The sequence below is a fragment of the Pholcus phalangioides genome, unplaced genomic scaffold (genome assembly GCF_987345545.1).
Source record: "Pholcus phalangioides strain wild (caught in Gottingen) unplaced genomic scaffold, Ppha-v1.0 ptg000020l_1, whole genome shotgun sequence".
Lineage (NCBI taxonomy): Eukaryota > Metazoa > Arthropoda > Arachnida > Araneae > Pholcidae > Pholcus > Pholcus phalangioides.
In genome coordinates this window covers 9,862,576-9,881,788 of record NW_028301613.1, presented here as the reverse complement: position 1 = coordinate 9,881,788, position 19,213 = coordinate 9,862,576, and the positions used below count along the sequence as shown (strand labels likewise).

At 39.7% G+C, this 19,213-nt stretch overlaps 1 long non-coding RNA gene across 2 annotated transcripts in view; it reads right to left on the bottom strand.

Moving 5' to 3' along the window:
* Positions 1-19,213, bottom strand: part of LOC149070955 (uncharacterized) — a 44,448-nt gene that overhangs the window by 13,919 nt on the left and 11,316 nt on the right. The window contains exons 2-3 of one of the 2 annotated variants that reach the window (XR_016194988.1): positions 2,337-2,401; positions 2,002-2,154 (exon numbers count right to left, since the gene is read on the bottom strand). This is a non-coding gene — a long non-coding RNA (uncharacterized LOC149070955). Of the gene's footprint in view, positions 1-812; positions 2,155-2,336; positions 2,402-19,213 lie in introns of those variants that run through there. The other variant, XR_016194987.1, reaches the window with a different exon arrangement.

Below are 19,213 nucleotides of genomic sequence, written 5' to 3'. Positions count from 1 at the left end.
AATTTCCTTTCGCAAAAAAGCAAAAATGAGGGAAAAGGTTTAGCAAAATGATAATGTAATGATTGATGGTTGGATGTCTACTCGTTTCGTACCTCCTGCACGTATTTTTGTGAAAGTGGCTACTACTTCTTTAGCATTATATGATTTTTCTCGGTACGGCCCCTCTTTTTGCAAAATGTGACCATAGCTTAAACCCTGTCTAAAGTGAGTTGGCATACAAAGACCACACATAAGGAATTTTCACCACCTGATACTAGGTTTGAACACGTCCACATTGATATTGTAGGCCCTTTGCCTCCATCAGAAGGCTACACATATTGCCTAACCTCTGTGGATCGCTTCTCTAAATGGCCTGAAGCCTTCCCTATGCCGGATAGCTCTGCTAACACTGTGGCCAAGGTTTTCTATGCGGGATGGGTTGCTCAGATCGGTTCACCTAACCTAATCACCTCAGATCAAGGTGTCCAGTTCGAGTCCTTTTTGATCAAGGCTCTAACCGAGTTCTTGGGAACCAACTGCTAGAGAACCACATCATACCATCCAGAAGCAAATGGTCAAGTAGAACGTTTCCAGTGAGACCTTAAGTCTGCTATCAAGGCTCATGCAACTAACTGCTGGGTAACAGTATTTCCTATGATTCTATTGGGTTTTCGAGCTGCCCGGAAGGAGGACTTGCAAGCTACAACAGCGGAAATGGTGTATGGTGCACCTATACGACTTCCAAGAGAGTTTTTTGTACCTAGTCGTCATCACCCAGACCCATCAAAAGCTTTGTTGATCGGTTAAAGACCACTATGGAAAATTTAATCCCTGGACAGACGCCATGGAAAACACGCTGTTTTTGTCAGCAAGGACCTGCTGTCCTGCTCATATGTTTTCCTCCGCATGGACAGATTCAAGAAAGGCTTAGAACCTCCATACGAAGGACCTTACCAGGTGCTGTCAAGATCGGAAAAGGTCTTCCAAATACTAATAAAACGTCCACCAGTATCTGTAACTATAGACAGAGTCAAACAGGCTAACATCTGTGGTGATGAACGCCCACAAGCCAAGCAACAACTTCATATTATATATATTTTTCCTTGTGGTTGGTAGAGAAGTCTAGGTCGTCTAGAGATGACGTTCTGTGTTTGGTTGAGGTGTCACATGTTAGATTCTATCACGTTATTGTGCGTGTGTATGTCTGTTGCATGCGTATGTAGTGATTTTTGCGATTTGTTTTTGTTAATTAAATAAATTGAATAGATTCTATCATCCTCAATCACTACACTCTCAATAAACCCTAAAAGGTGCAGTATACTTCCGCCACATAATTATTTCAAATTATACTCTCTGCAAAGCTCTGCACACACAATTAAACATGTGCTACAATAATTCTACAATACCTCAATGACGTCACCTCCAGTTCTGATACAGGCTTTGCGGCACACATGAACATCTTAAACTGGAATTAAAATGAAGAGATTGATTTCTCTGAAATATGTGATTTTTTACTAAGCCTGAAAGGTGTTGCAATTTGCCATCGGAATGGAAGTCTTTCAGTCACAAAATTTTTTCAAAATTATACTCTGAGCCCAACAAAATTAATCTGAATGATCATCCATTACACTCATTTCCACTTCAGGCTTTGTGGTACACTCCAGACACGTGAATATCTCACACTAGAATTGAAACAAGATCGAGATATAATAATGTAAGATGTTAGTTTCTCTAACAGAGAAATCTGAATAAGCTTGAAAAGGTGCAGCTACTTCCAATCAGAATAACAGAAATGCAGCATATTTTCATCACAATATTTTTTCAAATTGTACTCTTAATGCACTCATGAATGAAAATGAGTTATAATAAATCCGAAATACCATAATGACGTCATTCCTAGTTCTGATACAGGCTTTGCAACACAATAAAGACATGGGAACATCTTCCAAGGACATTGAAATATGCTAATGTAAGGTGATAGTTTCTAACAGAGAAATCAGATTAAGCAAGAAATGTACTTACGATAGGAATAATGGACATGGGTCAAACTTCCATAACAAAATTTTTTTGGTGAAGCCAACTCATGAATAAAACTGAATGATAATAAATCCACAATAACATTTGCAATTCCAGTACAGCCTTTGCGGCATCCTCCAGACACAGGACCATCTTACACTGCAATTAAAATGAGAAAATATATTTATTTCAAACAGAGAAATCAGACTAAGCCTGAAAGAGGCCGCAACGTCCGCTCCGCATAAATGACTTACACACATCACACAATTTTTTTAAATTACACTTTAGCAAATCCAAGAGCACTCATGAATAAAATCTGAATGATAATAAATGCACAATACCCCAATATCATCTCATTTCCGGTTCCAATACAGGCTTTCTGGTTCCAGCACGCATGAACATCAAACTATAATTAAAACGAAGAGATAGAAATCATGTATTTCAAAGAGAAATCAGCGAAAGCCTGAAACTGGTGCAACTTCTAATCGAACTAACAGACATGCAGCACACTTCCGTTACACACACAAAAGTTTTCAAAATTAGTCTCTCAGCGAAGCCAAGAGCACTCAAAAATATATGATTGATACCAGGGTTGGCAAGGTTTTGGACAGTACGGTAAAAACCCGGTAAATACCGTGGTTTTTACTGTACTGTCCAAAACCTCCTATTTATAACTATAAGTGAAAAACTTTACAATTGATAAAGAGGTAACTTCTATAATCAATCAAACTTTATATTATATAAATTATATTATATTATTAATTACATTAAATATAATAAAATTTTGAAATTCAAAACAGTATATGCAAAGGGTTGGAGAGAGAAACGAAGAGTAAATTATTTTTCATTTTATAAATTTTTTGTCACTCTCTGAATGTTTTTTTTTTATTTGAAAACAATACAGGGTGTTTTAAAAAGTTAGACCAAATATTAGAGAGGTAGTAGAATACCCATTTCAGTACAAGAATTTTAATTAAGAGATGATTTTTTGCTGTGAGGTCAGAAATTAAACTGGCTAGAGGTGTGCAACAAGCACCCATTTGCGGGGCTCCCACTCGTCCCATTTTTCAGTAAAATGTCCTACTTGCTCGGTTTTGTCCTACTTTTTACCAAATTCTATCAAAAAAATTTATGTAATTGAGCAGGGAATCCTTGATATATTGCCAAATATTACAAATGTTGGAGATTACAATTAATGATTCTGCTAAAGCAGAAATTGTATCGTTTTAAAGGTTATTTGGGGACGGGGTGTATGTGGACCATTTGATTTATTAGTTTTTGATTTGCTTAGTTTGAGGGTTCAATAAGTACAGTAGTCATTAAAAACTTCTGTTGGTTGAAAAAAAAATAATTTTGTATTATTTCTCTTCATGGTCTTGGACAGTAACTAGCATTCATCATTCAAAATTATGGCGCAAATAAGTGAAACAACAGTTTGCATTACAAAGCAGTTGGATACATAGGCCTATTCTAAGTTTGGTGATTTTGATGCTACCCAATAGCATTCAGTTGTCTTCTGTATTTTTAAGGCATGAATAGGCATAAACAATATTTACCAGAGTTGGCAAGATTTTGGATAGTACGGTAAAATATAAAATCGTACTGTCCTAATCTGTCCAAAACCTCATATTTATAACAAAGTGAAAAACTTAGCAATTTGATGAAGAGGTAACTTCTATAATCAAATAATAAACTTTATATTATATAAATTATATTATATTAAAATTACATTAAATATAAAATTTTGAAATTCAAAACAGCATGTGCAAAGGGTTATATGACTGATATCAGGTTATCAAACAATTGAAACTGAACTGTCTTGAGGTTAGATATTAGATTTATGAAAACATAAAAGATACAAGAATGGGATAAAAAGTTGTTGCATGGAAATCTGGAAAAAACAATAGATACGACTACAGAATGAAATTAAACTTGCGTAATAATCTAGCACTAACAATCAAGCGCAGCTGCACCTTTTAACATTCGATATAACACAGCTGCCCTATCTGTGCCAAAATGATTTCTAACATCACAAAATTTGAAAATATTCTTTCAATTGATGCATAACTTTGGTGACATGAAAATAAAAAAACAATGTGTTAAAGGAAGTCTTTTGATAAGCCTTCTTCCAGTGTTTTTCGTATTGCTGTCCCCCATATGATAGAACTGAAAATATAGCTTGAATTTATTCGGTAAAATATTAGCTTCTAGCCTCATAACAGCAGCAATTTAAACTTAACAAAAACTTTGGGTCTTGATTACATTATATCATCACATCATTTTATCATCATATAGACGTAATCAGTGTTTGTGAAATTGTGTTTTGTTAGTCATGAGTAGGTGCTACATAGTGGCCTCATTTTCTTCAGATATATTTTCTTTTATTTATAATTAGTTTTTAAAAATTGAGAATGTAAAATAGAAAGATCAATTTAAAATTTAAAAAAAAAAGTTTGAAAAGTCAAAACAGAACAATTTGCATCAAATAAACACTACACCATTGATATATATTCACATCATTATATTGCTATCTAATTAAATATAATATTTATGTTGAGTTTCACAATAATGCAATGATTATTAACTGTGACTATGCGTATTTGGTACCTTCAATATAATACACTGAAGAGCCAAAAAAAAACTGGTGCACCTGCCTAATATCGTGTAGGGCCCCCCGCGAGCACGCAGAAGTGCCGCAACACGACGTGGCATGGGCGCGACTAATGTCTGAAGTAGTGCTTGACACCATGAATCCTGCAGGGAAATATCCTGTCCATAAATCCGTAGGAGTAAGAAGGGGGTGGAGATCTCTTCTGAACAGCACGTTGCAAGGCATCCCAGATATGTTCAATAATGTTCATGTCTGGGGTTTTTGGTGGCCAGCGGAAGTGTCTAAAGTCAGAAGAGTGCTTCTGGAGCCACTTTGTAGCAATTCTTGACGTGTGGGGTGTCGCATTGTCCTGCTGAAATTGTCCAAGTCCGTCCGAATGCACAATGGACATGAATGGGTGCAGGTGATCAGACAGGATGCTTACTCACCTGTCAGAATCATATCTAGACGTATCTGGGAACCCATATCACACCAACTGTACACGCCCCATACCATCACAGAGCCTCCGCCAGCTTGAACAGTCCCCTGTTGACATGTAGGGTCCGTCCATGGAATCATAAGGTTGTCTCCATACCTGTACATGTCCATCAGCTCGAAGCAATTGGAACCAAGACTCGTCAGACCAGGCAACATGTTTCCAGTCCTCAACAGTCCAATGTCGGTGTTGTCTGGCCCAGGCGAGGCGTAAAGCTTTGTGTCGTGCAGTCATCAAGTGTACACGAGTGGGCCTTCGGCTCCGAAAGCCCATATCCATGATGTTTCGTTGAATGGTTCGCACGCTGACACTTGTTGAAGGCCCAGCATTGAAATCTGCAGCAATTTGTGGAAGGGTTGCACGTCTGTCATGTTTAATGATTCTCGTCAGTTGTTGTTGGTCCCGTTTTTGCATGATCTTTTCCTGGCCGCAGCGATGTCGTAGATTTAATTTTTTACCGGATTCCCGATATTCACGGTACACTCGTGAAATGGTCGCACGTGAAAATCCAAATTTCATCACTACCTCGGAGATGCCATGTACCATCTTTCGTGTGCCGACTATAACACCACGTTCAAACTGACTTAAATATCGATAACCTGCCATTGTAGCAGCAGTAACCGATCTAACAACTATGCCAGACACTTTTTGTGTTATATAGGCGTTGCCGACCCCAGCATCGTACTCTGATTGGTTCCCATACCTCTTTACTTGCATACGCATGCCTGCACCAGTTTTTTTGGCTCTTCAGTTTATATTTTTTAAAGAAAAGTGTTTGGAGAGATTTGGCAGAGTTTTGGACAATCACTGTACTAAATACAGTACCTGCTTCATATATGAAAAATAAGATGTGAAGTAGAACTAACATTTATGACAAACTAAAAAACTGAAAACTGTGTTTATATTTAAACGTGATATTAATTTACTATCAGATTTCCAACTTAAAACCATCAATTTGGTGAAAGTTTACTTAGGAAAAAAAACAAATGACACTTTTTTGAAATATTTTTGATTTAGTTTTATTTTCTGCTAGTATTTTTTGTAATATGTTAGTATCATGAAAAAAAAAAAATCCAAAAGGTTTCCACATAACATTTTGAAACTTGGAGGTTTTAGACAGTTTCAGACAGTTTATCCCACGTGCCCTGTCCAAAACCAGTTTCGGACGTCCAAAACCCCAACCCTGATTGATACACAATGATGTCATTTCCAGTACCGGCGTAGGCGTAAAGTGAAAATGTTGGGGGGGGGGCTCAGGTCCCATGCAACATAACCTCATTCCTCATTTATACAACCCGCCATATAAACAAGGTTTCAATCACGCCACCGAAACAGTGGGTCAAAGCGTCGTATAAATGCAAAAATTGTATAACTGAAAATTAATTGGACATCAACCCCCTCCCCCCACTCTCCTCTTCCGCAAAATTTCCCTAGGGAAATCAAAATCAAGTTAGAGGACAGGGGGATAGTATAAAAATTTCGATTTTTTTATTTTGCGACACACTGTATTTAACTCTCAAAACTGATACCGGGTAATTTTTAAACACCTTTCGAGCATTTTTCGAATTAGAATCGTTCCTCTACAATGGACGGTTGATGAGATAAAGGCGGTATTAGAAATTACAGGACATCCTGTATAATGAATCATGAATAACTATGAATTGTTTTGAAGTACTACAGTAAATAAAAATGAAACACCTTTTGGGTGAGACAGAGAGAAACAACGTCACTATACCCAAAATGAGAAGCGAACAACAGCTAGACGCATTTCAGAAATGTATGAAATTCCTTCTTTCAGTAGCAAAGAAAAATTAAAAGACAAATACTCCTTCTCTAGCGGGAATTACTCACTGTTCAAGACAGTGTCGAAAAATGATATTTATCCTAGATATTTATCTTTTAATTTTCCTTTGCTACTGAAGAAGGAACTTCATACAGTTCCGAAACGTGTCTAGCTGTTATTCACTTCTTATTTTGGGTGTAGTTAGTTGTTTCCTTAGTATATTACTACAATAAAATAAATTTCTGATGATTATTTAGAGGGCCGCCACTAGATGCTTGGTCACCCAGGGCAAGTGCGCATTTTGGTGCCCCCTTGTAATGTTGAAGGTAAGGTTTGAGAATAAAATTTGCGCCCCCTCTGGTCCAGCGCACGAGACTCACCTGCCAACAAAGATTTTTCTTACAAAATTATTTATATTTGCACAACCATAGGCACACACACACACTTCCAGCACAACTTCCTAGATAGTAAATTGCCCATAGATGGTAATAGACCTGAGTTGTGCTTGGTTTGAAAGAAAGAAAGCCCCCGGAAATCACTCACTCAAACAATCTGGGAATGTGCCGCGGGCCGCTCAATTGAAGAAAGAATTTGCCACGAGCCACTTAAGGCCATGGGTTGAGCACATGTATGCTTTAAAATAAGGGGCTGTTCAAGTATTAGGTCAGCAAATTTTCAGCAATTTTTGACTCACCCCTCTTGTCAGAAAAAGTCAGCAAAACTCTCACCCTCCCCCTGTCACCGCTCTGCCCCCTTCCTCCTAACGCTTATTGGTGGAATCTGAATTGGGGGATCCCCCCCCCCCCAGATGATCGAAAATTTTTTTAATCCACAAAATATTTTTTAAAAGAATTGTAAAAATATTTTTTACAATTTCGAAACAAAATATCTTTATATGTTATTATAATCAATTTTTGTTGATTTCAATGCTATTTGAAGGCTAAGAACCCAAAATTGCTCAAGAAATTCATTGCGACCCTACCTCTCTAAGCCCTTGGTAACCCCTGACCCGCGGTAAACATTCGGCCTGTGCGGACCAAATGTGGCCCTGGCGTTATGATGTGGCCTGCCCCTAAATCTATTTTTGTAACAATGAACCAAGTGACACATTTACAGATCGCTTAAGTGACTCGTGGCACAATTCCAGACCATTTAAGCGATCTGTGGCACATTAAGCGATCCCTTGAGTAACATGTGACAAAGTTTTAGAGCACTGGTCCTGCCACCAGTGCGCTTCTACATCACTCAAGTTATCCGCGGCACATTCCCAGATTACTTAAGTGATCTGCGGCATAATCACGGATCACTTATATGATGCGCGGCACAGCTCCAGAGCATTTGGATCCGCTAAGTATTTGAAGATCACTAGAGTGGCTTTGTAGGGGACTCGATAGGGAGAATGTTAGTTCAGGTGCCCACAAACTAGTGAAAAGTTTTACCCTAAAGTTATGTTCTGAAGGTTAAAAAAAGTGGGTTCAGCTATAGCAGCTGATCGGCTCGTCCCCCCCCCCCCCGTAACCAGACGTGGCTCGGGCTGTCACTTTTAAAAGACTGGTTTTACTAGCAGGTTTTCTATGCCGCGCGCAACGTGAATCACCCAGCGCGTCAAACTATTCATCAATATGAAAAGCAGTACGACTGTTTTCCTACAGAGCGCAATACGGCTCACAACAGCGCTTTACGTCGGGCGTGATTGGCAGACTGCATCTGGAGGAGTTAAGCGTCGTGTGCCGAGTGTTTCAGCGATCTTCCCTTCATTTTCGTGTTGTGTCTCTTCCCTTTAAACCGGAGCATGCAGCCGATTGAGTAGATGACGCCAGGGTCATATACTATATAGCCGTCCTACGCAAATGCGTAACGTCATTATGTAACTCATTTCTGCCGCTACGACATTATCCGGTTAGGTTCACGCGGCGCAAAAAGCCTACTCCTAGGAAAACCTGGCTTCAGGGATGAACGCTCGTTACGGGATCCCAGGAGAGAGAAACCCATTGTCTCTCATAGAATCTCTTCTGTGTGGATAGAGCCTGTTCCTCTTTTTTTTTTGCCTTTTTATTTACGGCAACCAATCTGCGAAACAGATTCGCTTTCCCCACTAGACTTCAGTTTTTAACACTTTAAGGCGCGGCAGCGAAAAGATGCGCTTGTCGTCGTCCCTTACTCCAGTGGAACTGAATTTTTTTTCCCTTTCTTCCTTTTCAGTAGCGAGTTGTAATGTGAATAAAACACGTCAAAAAACTGCGGAAAGCAGTGACATTTTACGGTTTCTCAGAATTTTCGTAGTGAGATATTGGCTGTAAGCAAATGGGAAGGAGGGATAAAATAGGAAGAGTAGGAGAGAATTGCAGTAAAAAAAAAAAGACGATTGCGGCGAAAGTAGGAAAAATAAGAAGGCTGCGAGGTCTGCACTCAGTATACTGCATAATATAGGAGGTTCGAGACATTGTTTCGCCGCATAAGTAAAAACTTAAAAAAAACTTTCTCACCACTGGGCATGGGGGAATTTTCGGCTACTGGTTCAGCGGAGTGATGTCGTTCTACGGACCATCGATTTCCAACGCTGACCAGTTTGCGACATAGGCAGGAATACACGTCAAAACTAGCGATTCGGTAAAAAATCACATTTTTAGAAGCAAAAGCGTATAATCGTATTAATTTACTAAATACGACAAAATCGTAACGGTTGGCAGGTATGCACAACCATTGGATGTTCCAATCCCATCCCCTGCTTTCACATTTCCTATTACAAAGGGAGAGAGCGTTTTTTTCTCTTTTCTTCCTCTTATTTTTCTAGGCAATGCTATTCATCACCATGGGGAATGCCTATTCTAAGAAAGATCATCCGTTCAGAGAAAAAAAAAAGGACTTTTTCAGGCGTGGTTGCAAAAAGTAAGGAGTTATAAGGGCCCTTCCAGAGGGAAATGAAAAGTTAGGAGTTTTTAAGGAGTTTGTAAGGATGTGCGAACCCTGGTTGCTAAAGGTTAATTCCATGATAAAATACACCATGATGGTCATTTTTTAAATTACTTTTAAAAATATTTTTTTGCTTCAGTTTTGTGCTAAGGAAGTTTAATTTTATGATTTAATTATTGAAAAGTATCGCGTGTATCTGAATCTGGCCACAGCAACAATCAGAAATTGCTCTTGTAGCAACATGTTCTCTGCTCGATTTCTTCAGATTATTGTACTTCAAGTTTGACCGCTAAAAAGTAAGTTGACACTAAATAAACTGCACATAAGTTTATTTGTACTAAGCATTATATATATCAAGTTTGTTTTTTAAAATAGGTTTAATGGATGTAGTGCGAGTCACACAAAAAAACCATTTTTTGTGTTTGCAAAGTTACCAATGTGATTTCATTAAACATAAATTAAATTTTCCTAATACATCATCAGGGGTGGGAAGTGACTAAGTCCATTTCGGAGCAGCTTTGGAGCAGCAAAATTCAGGATTTGGAGCAGTTTTGGAGCAGCAAAATTCAGGTTTTGGAGCAGCAAATTCGGGATTTGGAGCAGCAAAATATGAGATTCGGAGCAGATATTTATAAATTGGGACAGTGAAATTAACAAGAATATTTTCGTTAACCCTCAACCCTTTTCAAAATAAACTGCACTGTATTTTGTTATCAAACATCTTTTCGTCAGCTTGATTTTTGTGTTTTAGGCTTTTGACACCTTGTTTGAAAGAGCGGCTATCAAAATTTTTTGCACCCGTCTATTTAAGATGATTTTTGCTTACTGCGGGCACTATTTGCTGCCTTGAACAGCAGCACTTCAAATGAGCTAAAAAAATTTTATAAGTTTTTAATTTTTCTTATACTTGGAAAGAAATTGTTGCAAAATGGGAGAGAATTTCGGAACAATCAACTCGATGTTTAGCGATTCAGCACTCATTATCTGGCGAGATTGGCGATCTGACACTCGCTATTTGGCGAGATTGACGATTTAACGCTCGCTATTTGGCGAGATTGAAGATTTAACGCTCGTTATTTGGCGATATAGACGATTTAACGCTCGTTATTCGGCAACATTAGCGATTTAACGCTCGTTATTCGGCAAAATTAGCGATTTAACGCTCGTTATTCGGCAAAGTTTCTAAACTAACATGCGTAATTCGGCGGACATGCGCTTTTTACTCCCGGAATGAAATTTTTTTTCACGAAACATCGGGATTTAACACAATGACAATCGACTACAGTAATTTCTGCTGCTTCCAGTGACGACTTTTTTTTTTAAACGGAAACACTCGAATTTGCACTTTAAAGCTGAAAGGCATTGCAAGCCATCTTCAGTTCCACGATCACGGACAATATCGGGGTTTCGCGATGGAAAGCCCGATCAGGGGCCGATAGTTTAAGTATAGTGGAATAAAACACGCTCTTCTCTCTCGTAAAGAAACGTTTCGTGGCTAGCAGGAACAAAATTTTTTTGGCGTCCTTTCCGAAATTCCGGGCATACTGAAGCAAAATTCGCTATTTGGCGCAGAAAAATGCGAAAATACGCTATTGGCGCAGGATGGCGCAAGATATTAGTTTTGGCGCAGTGCGGCGCAATTGGCGCAGAGTTCTCACCCCTGCATCATAAAAGTCATAATTTAGTTGAGTTATTTTATTTTTTACTGCAGTTAAAAATAAACTGTGACTGGAAATATTATGTAGTGTTACTACACTACATCGCCATCCCCCCCGCCCATCACGTGCTCCCTCTCACGTGCCATCGCCCCCAGAAGGATGGGCTACTACACTGCACACCAACTCCGGTCATATATCATACGGTAATTTTCAACCAGTGGAGTTGGGTGGGAAATGAAGGCTCCATCCATCGGTGGTCGCCCTAGGCTCGGTAGGTAAAGAACTTCCTTCGAATGTTCTATGCCCGGATTCGAACCCATGGACCTTTATGGTAACCTTCGTAGTGGCAGACGAGCTGAAGCCGAAGGATGGGCTGACAAAATCCAGCCTATAGGAGAATTCTTATAATTTTTTTTTTCCCACACTGTAAATTCAGAATGGACGGCCGGTGAGAGATCCCAGCCAGGATCCCTGCTGCAGCATGAAAGGACCATATAATTTACAGTAGTAATAAATTATTATATTAATAATACTCTTTTGTATTAAAATATTAAGTAATTTAACAATTAATTTAAATTAATAATTAAATTCCTAAAATAATAAAATAAAGTAATTTAAATTAATTACTCCACTCCCTTTATTACTAAATGATCACTACTCCCTTCGAATTTTTTTCTGTATCAAACATTTTAGTTCAAAATATTAAATTTAATAAAAATTCAAATTTCTTAAATTAAAAAATTTAATTAACTTCCAAAATTTATAACAATTTTTGAGTACATCTTTTAACAAACGCCAACACAAAAAGCGCAGCTCACTCAAGCGTGAAGACTGACGGGGGAAGTTCACTGAAGAGTGAAGAATACCCAGAACAGATTTGCGGTCTTTACTTGCAACCCGAGATGATTTTTATCCTTTCCCCGTGCCGAAATGGACCCTCTCCAGAGAGGGGAGGGGGGGGGGGTTCGCGTAACTCTTCTCGTGATCTGAGGACTATATGCACATTTGTAAAATCGAAAAGGGAAACGGAATTATCAGAATGGGGGAAAATATTTTCCCCATAAATGATGGCCTTTTGATATTCAACGTTCAGTGGGAATGTATAAATTGTAATAAATTTTCATCTTTTTCTTATAACTCGGCCGTAATTAATTCAGAGCCGCAACTAGGGGAGAGCAGACAAGTTTGGTCTGGGGAGGGGGCAAATTTCACCCTTTCACCTCTCCTTATCATTCTCCCCTCAATCAACATTACAAGCAGGGCCGCTTGGTCACCAGGGGCAAGTGCACATTTTAGCGCCCCCTTGTAATATTGAAAGAGAGGTTTGGGAATAAAACTTGCTCCCACTCTGGTCCAACGCCCTGGACCATGGCCCCTAGGCTGGAATCTTGTGGAATCCCCACCCCGACCAGACTTTCACGGGACCTTTTTATGATGGATTTATAGCGTGAAAAATAAAAAAATAATGAAAATCGTCCCAGGGCCGGAGCCTTGCCAGTCCACCCCTTGTGGGGGGGGGGGGGCATGCCCTGGGCACGAGATCCACCTGCCCCCCCCCCCTAGTTGCGACCCTCATTACAAGGGAGCACCAGAATATGTACTTGCTTGGCTGACCAAGCATCGGTTGGTCATCGGCAACTACATTACTTTTTGAACATTAATGCGGAACAGGGCCCGATTTCCGCATGGGTAAGCGAAGCATTTGCCCTGGGACAGGACCACAAATATATGCTTGGTCAGTCGGAACAAGCAAGTATTTTGGCGTCCCCTTGTAATGCAAGTTCAAAATGTTTAATTGATGCTTGAATAATTTCTGCATAGTTACTACTGCATCACAATCATTAGTGCATTATATACTATAATTCGATTTCACATACGTGTTACACAGGCGTGTACTTTTTAGCTGCTGGCCGCAAACTCTCTCCGATACATTTATCGTGTTGTAAGTACTAGGTACTTTCTTAACACTTTTTTGCGAGCCGTATGGAATCTCGTCATCCCACCACTATGGGTGGGGGGACTGGTAGTCCCATATATACGGGACTCTAGCCCTTATGCGGGTGGGGCAGTGGTTGTTGCATTGTATATTTATTAATTATGGGGGGGGGGGTGCTCAGCCCCCTCGTAAAATTTATTAGGGAGGGGGTTGAACTGCCTCAACCCCAGGTTCCAGTGCCTATGGCAGGACCAGATTTAGTCATTCAGCGGCCCGGTGCAAGTACAGTTTTGCGGTCCTGGTGATAGGGGTTGGGCTCAGAGGTTAACTAATTTTTGCTCTATAAATCCACCGAAATTTCTTTTAGGGGCGTGGGAGGGTCTTCGAATTTTGATCCGTAAAAAATATTTCCGAGGAGGAGGCCCCAGCAAGTAGGGCCGTTCTAGCGCATGGGCAGACTGGGTATGGGCAGTGCAGGTGGTAAAGCTTCACGTTCATAAGAAATATGTAAAAAAATATAATGTCTAACAGGGCTGCAACCAGGGTTGTAAAAAACCTGGGTTTTTAAAAAAAAAACCCAGTCCGGGCGGGTTTTTTTCTTAAAAACCAGTGTTTTTTGGGTTAAACCCGGGTTGTTTTGGGCACAGAGGTCAGCACGGATCATGGCCTCAAAAATAGTGAAAATAGTGACCAAATTGTTTAAAAAAGTGAGCAAATAGTGACCAAAATGTTTGAAAAAGTGACCAAAATGTTTGAAAAAGTGACCAAATAGTGACCGAAATGTTTAAAAGTGACCAAATAGTGACCAAAATATTTTTAGAGAGAGAGACCAAATGGACAATGAATTTTGATTATTACCAAATTGAATGAATTGAAATTGAATTTAGTTTTAACTTTGCATTTCAATAGAACTCATTGAAATTGCTTTTTTTACATAATAGATAGAAATAATTAAATGAAACTCAAACGCATTCTGCTAACCAGAAAAGTTTTGAATAACTTATCAAATTTATCAACAACTATGTGTGAGAGAATAACTTCAAAATGGGAAAAAGTTTACACATTCAAAGAAGGGGAACAAATGAAATAACACAAAATTTGATGAGAGATAATTTGTCCCATCTACATTCCAGTGGGCTTTTCATTCATGTTATGCTATGAATGACAGTATACAAAATGTACTCAAACTTTTTTAACTAGTACAAATTTGATTTACATACCTAGGTTTGTATAATACGTTCCAACAAATTTTAAGAAATTTACTATAATGATTAAAAACTATTAAATTAAATTTTTAACAATTTTTTTTCAGGATTCTGAGCAGTTTTGGAGCCGCAAATTCAGGATCCGGAGCAGTTTTGGAGCAGCAAAATATAGGATTCGGAACAGATATTTATAAATTGGAGCAGGGAAATTAACAAGAATATTTTCGTTAACCCTCACCCCTTTTCAAAATAAAACAACTACACTGTCTTTTGCTATCAAACATCTTTCCATCAGCTTGTTTTTTGTTTTTGGTATTTCAGGCTTTTGACAGCTTGTTTGAAAGAGAGGCTGTCATAAAATTTTTCACACCAGTCTATTTAAGATGATTTTTGCTTACTGAAGGCACTATTGTCTGTCTGGAACCGCAGCACTTCAAATGGGCTAAAAATTTTCTATAAGTTTTCAATTTTTTCATACTTGGAAAGAAATTGTTGCAAAATAGGAGAGAATTTCCGAAGAATCAACACGACGTTTGGCGATTAAGTACTTATTATTTGGCGATCTGACACTCGTTATTCGGCAAAGTTTCTAAATTAGCATTCGTAATTCGGCGGAACGCACTTTTTACTCCCGGAATGAAATTTTTTTTTCACAAAACATCGGGATTTGACGCAATGACGATCGACTACAGTAATTTCTGCTGCTTCCAGAGGCGACTTTTTTTTAAACGGCAACCGACTCGCATTAGCGCTTTAAAGCTGAAAGAAAGACCATTGCTAACCATCCTCAGTTGCACGATCACGGATATTATCGGGGTTTCGCGATGGAAAGGCCGATAGTTTAAATAAGGCGTACAGTTAAAAAAAACACACTCTTAGAAAGAATCGTTTCGCGGTAAGCAAGTACAAAATTTTTTTGGCGTCCTTTCCGAAATTCCAGGCATACTGAAGCAAAATTAGCTATTTGGCGCAGAAAAATACGAAAATACACTATTGGAGCAGGATGGCGCAAGATGTTAATTTTGGCGCAGTGTGACGCAGAATTCCCACCCCCGGAAACAGTATTTTTTTGGAAACTGCTCCGTAATTTTTAAGAGAAAAAAAGACTCCGCTGCCTTCCCCGGTAAATTTCCCATGAACCTCGTAAGCACTAACGTGGCGACATTTTTTCGCGCCAAGGAATCACCGTTTTGCGGTAGTCAATTCAAGATGGCTGACAAAGGGCACAATGAATAAACGCCAGGGGCTTCGCCACTGGACTTATCCCGTTGCTGAGATCTCTTCCAGCCCAGCTTTCGTGGCAGAGTCTGGAACAAATTGAGTGCACCTAACAGTCCGAGTGTGTAGACTTTTTAACGGGGAGATCGGCTCGCATTCGCGCCTTGAAATTGGGAACCACAGTAAACCAACTTCAGCCGACCACCACTGTGGCGCTGGTGGGGTTCGAACCCGGATCCTCGCGATGCGAGTCCGGCACTATGACCACTCGACCACCACAGCGGCTGACAAAGGGCACATAAAAAATTACAAAAATATATATAACTAGAGGGGCTCTGCTCCCCTTCCGCCTTTGGCGGCCAACCCCCCCCCCCCACTTCTCTTCACAACATATCTTGTTTATTTCGTCCCACTTCATCAGCGAGCTATGGAAAGAGACGTGTGAAAGCACCAGCTTACTGAAGAAGCGAATTTTAATAAAAATAATGATAACGCAACAAAAAACAAATGAGATTCATCAAGCACCCCCCAGAAACTGGGGCCCCAGATTCAATTCGCTGAATTTTAGTGGGGCCCACACTGGATATATCTCAGGCTACCGATGTGTCGCAAATTTTACAATGTTAAACAACAAAAATCAATGAGATACGTCCAGAGGCCCCGAATTAGAATCTATCAACATTCCCATGGAGCACTGACCTGGAAGCTTGTCGGGCACACCCCTGTAAGGGACCACAAAAATTTTTAATTTTTTTCAATTTTGCAACGAATAAAATCCAGGGCCCCACATCCAGTAACGGGAACACAATACGCAGATTTTTAGTGGGGAATCCAGACTGGATTTATCTCGGTCTTCCGCTGTTGCAAATTGTATAATGTTAAAAAACAAAAAGAATCAGATTCATCCAGAGCCCTAAAATGAAACCTGTAAACATGGGGCCCCCGACTTGGAAGCTTATCGGTCATCCCCCACTGCGAGTGCCATGAAAATTTTTCATTTGTATTCGTTTTACCAATGAATAAAAGCTAGGGGCCCCAATCAGTTGCCTATTGTATTCGCATACTTTTAGTGGGGTCCCAGACTGTCTTTATCTCGGGCATCCGCTGTTGCAAATTCTACAACAGAAAAGAATGAGATTCATCCAGGACCCCCAAAATGAAACCTGTACACATGGGGCCCCGACTTGGAAGCTTGTCGGTTATCCCCCGGTGAGAATGCCATGAAAAATTTTCATTTGTATTCGTTTTACCAACGAATAAAATCCAGGGTCCCCTACCAATTACCCGGGACACCAATTCGCATACTGTTAGTGGGGCCCCAGACTGTCTTTCTCTCGGGCATCCGCTGTTGCAAATTCTACAACAGGAAAGAATGAGGTTCATCCAGGGCCCCAAAATGAAACCTGTAAACATGGGGCCCCGACTTGAAAGCTTGTCGGTCATCCCCCGGTGCGAATGACATGAAAAATTTTCATTTGTATTCGTTTTACCGACGAATAAAATCCAGGACCACCCACGCAACTACCCGTGACCGAATTCGCAAATTTTTTGGAGCCCCCAGACTGGATATATCTTGTTCTTGTGCTTCCGCTATCGCAAATTTTTCAACGTTAAAGCAGCAAGAAAACAATGAGATCCATCAAGGGCCCCTGGAAATGAAAACTTTTAACTTTCCCATGAAGGTATACGTACAATCCCCCCAGGGTACACCGACCCTGTGTGTTGGGAGCACTGTTGTTATATGTATATTATACATAACCCTGCTGTCAGGGTTACCTATTTTAGCGCGAAAAAAAGTCGCCACGTTAGCGCTGACTCCTCCCGTAATTTTCAACGAACAAAAACAAAGAATTTGCCCCCACCCGGGGCACCCGATTTACCATGGCCGTAATACAATTGCTTTTTCTGAAGGGGAAACGCAATTTTACTGCTTCTTGACTGCAAAATTCGACAATTTTGCAAAGGAATTTTTATTGCCTTTTCTGAAATATACCATTCCATCAAAAACGCCGTCCAAGGTATTGCCCCCCCCCCCCCGCTCCCAGTTTTAGATCTGATCACGGTATGTAGCAACCCGGGTCGCAAGTACGAACGAAAATTTACTATCGCCCGGGGCCGGTATCCACTCTTTTTAACAGAAAAAGAGTAAACTCGGCACCTTTCCTCGTTCAATACCTGTGGAACCAGACCCCCGCCCTCTCCTATTGCTGTCATAATAGCGACTCCAGACAAAAACGTTTTAATAACTTCCGAGGTCTAAAAATGGGATTTTTGTACACAACACCAAGAATGGAGCGCAAGATGTTGATATTAAGTCAACAATCAGTATCGTGAAGATGCTCTAAATTAAGTGTCGGCCAGAAGCGGATAAAGGTCAGTTGACGGCCCGGGCATAAAAAAAAATTAATATTAGGCCCTTTAAATTAGGAAAAAATGTAAAGTAGGGGCCAAAGGCGCGCTCGGTGTGCCCACCGTTAAATCCGCCTCTATTTACGGCTCGAATGCATTAACTGAGTTTTTATCAGATTGATGACCAATTTTCATCTGATTTGGAAACCCTTGTGTTAAACTAAATGTTGAATTGCAGGATTCTGTGATCTTTTCATAAATAGTTCTCCTTTTGATCACGAATTTTATTTGTAGATAGAGATCACGATTTTCAATCGGATAATTTTTTTTATTGTAAGTAAATTCAAAATACCTGCGAGCTTCTTTAACCTTGGCCAGCTACAAGAGTATTCTCCAAAGCGTATTAATACGCTTAATACGTATTAATAATACGCGTCTTTAATACGCGCTTTGGTATTCTCCCGCTGCGCGTAAGTTAGCTTCTGCACAGGCTCTCTTAAATCGTCATTTCAAATAACATTTAAAAAAATAAACAAAAGTAACGATAGAACAAACAACAAATGTAACTTTCTCGATGCTCCAAGAAAAGAATTCGGCCCTTAGGACAAAAACTTTTCAAAACAAATAAAATAAAGGATCAATTTTAAAATAAGATGAAAATAAAAGAACGAGTGAGCACGTGGGGAAATAAGAATGAATGGTAGTAGGGGGGAAATTCTTTGTTGTAAGTATATGCTAGTTTTTTCTCCGACCGGCTTTTCCATAAAACGACGATTCTTTAACCAAGGAGCTTTCTTTCCAAGCGCCTTGAAATCAAGTTATGCTGACGTAACACGGTATGCTCCCGGGAAGATAAGACGCCTTTGATCGTAGTTCAATGAAGGGAGGGAGGAAATTAGCGATATTGAACCGGTCAAGTGTTCCTCCTTGAAGAAAAAAAAAACACTGACAATAGAAAAGCGCCCAAGACCGAAGTTTTTTTGCTAAAAAAGTGGAAAAAGTGACCTGGGCCTGAAAATACGTAATAAAAGTGACCAGTTTCTAAAAAAGTGACTTTTAGAAAAAAAAGT